This window comes from Bos indicus, chromosome 23 (genome assembly GCF_029378745.1).
Source record: "Bos indicus isolate NIAB-ARS_2022 breed Sahiwal x Tharparkar chromosome 23, NIAB-ARS_B.indTharparkar_mat_pri_1.0, whole genome shotgun sequence".
In the NCBI taxonomy this organism is placed as follows: Eukaryota; Metazoa; Chordata; class Mammalia; order Artiodactyla; family Bovidae; genus Bos; species Bos indicus.
The window spans coordinates 1,096,209-1,098,176 of NC_091782.1; the positions used below are offsets into that span (position 1 = coordinate 1,096,209).

Sequence of the window (1,968 nt, forward strand, 5' to 3'; positions counted from 1 at the left end):
TGTCCATCATACTTTTCAACATTCTATACAAAGGAAAATGTTACAGTAAATTTTCATATGTAACAAATAAAAGTGAAAGAAGAGGACAGAATATAGTATTATATATTTTAATTAGTTCAATAAAAAGTGACTATAAAAAATAAGAATCTGGTTACAAGAAATGAGAAGTAATAAAGTAATGCATAATAGTTAATTATTTTTGTAATACTGACAAATGCATTACATATTACTTATTGACTCTATTTTAAATGAATTTCACCTTTCCAGGTGCAGTGATAAATTAGACATTAATGTTTACATTCAAGGAGGGAAACTACCACTAATAACATAAACATAAATTTTATTATTTAATAAAACTTATGATAAATTATTCAGAGAAAAGGAAAGTTTACATCAGAATAATAGACTTTGATATTTGAACTAAATTCCTAGTGTTAAACTACTTTCTCTGTAATGCATAATGCACTTAGTTATAGCTTGATCTCACTTTTTCTGCCCAGAGCTTCTTTATAGGATTCATGATCTCAGAACTTCTTAGACTGTAGATTAATGGGTTCAGCATGGGACTTATGACTGTATAAAACATTTTCAATGATTTTTCAATGGGGAAGGTCTTGGCAGGTCTTGCATACATAAAAATACTGGGAACAATGAAGCAGACAACCACAGTGATGTGGGAACTACAGGTCTGGAGGGCTTTATGCCTCCCTGCCTGACTCAGGTTCTTCAGAGAGTGCAGGATGACTCCATACATGACGAGTAAGAGCAGAAAAACAAGAGTGTAGATCAGTCCCCCATTGGCCACAATTAAGACGCCAATGAAAAAGTCATTACAGATGAGTTGCAATAAGGGGAACATGTCACACATAAAGTGATCAATGATATTGGGACCACAAAAAGGGAGCCCATACACAGTGCTAACTTGAATAATTGAGTGCTGAAAACCTCCAACACAGGATACCAGCAGCAGTATAACACATACCCTTTCCTCATGATTATCAATAATGCAAGGGCTTACAGATGGCCACATAGAGGTCATAGGCCATCACCAACAGAAGAGGTATCTCAGATCCATCAAAAAATTGCTCTGTAAACAGTTGGGTCATACAGGGTTCAAAGGATATGGTATTTTCCACAAAGAACAAGTCTGAAATCAATCTGGGGGAAGCAGAAGAGGAATAAACTAAATTTATAAATGATAAACTAGCAAGAAAAAGTACATTGGTGAGTTCAGGGTCTTACTGACAACTACAGTCACAACAATAAGCAGGTTTCCCACTACAGTCAAAATGTAGAAGAATAAGAAAATAACAAAAAGGACTTTCTGCTCCTTTGGATTATGTGTGAGGCCCAAGAGGATGAAATAAGTTACATTGTTCCTTGGTTCCATCTAGTCTGTATAGGTGCTGTCTTCACATGTTAGAAGCAGTGTACCTACAAAACGTTGGGAAAACTTTCAAATGAATTATAATTTTCATTCTTTGTTATAAATTCAGTTAAAAGAATGTGTGTGGAGAAAATTTTCATGTCCAATGTGTTTTTGACTTTGTGATTGCCAAGTTGAATAAAGTAGAGTTACTTGCCCTCATGACTAGGACTAGGGAAGAGATCATTCTAGATCCATGTATTAAGTTAAAAGGATAATCCCAGAAGCTAAGAGCTATAGTATAGGGATATATTCATCAAAATGGAATCAGAGAAGAATTTCCAGAAGAATTGTTTTAGCTGATTTTTTTTTAAAAACTTGAAAGCAATCTTGAGAAAGAAGACTGGAAATGGAGGAATCAACCTGCTTGACTTCATACTATACTACAAAGCTGCAGTCATCAAGACAGTATGGTACTAACACAAATACAGAACAATGAGCAAAATAGGAAGCCCAAAGAAAAATCCACACACATATGGACATCTTATTTTTGACAAAGGAGGCAGGAATATACAATGGAGAAAGGACAATCACTTTAACAA

General features: G+C 34.5%; 1 pseudogene; it reads right to left on the reverse strand.

The window, feature by feature from the left end:
• Window positions 1–466: 466 nt before the first annotated feature.
• LOC139179059 (olfactory receptor 4A47-like) lies at window positions 467–1,390 on the reverse strand (annotated as a pseudogene).
• Window positions 1,391–1,968: the final 578 nt, after the last annotated feature.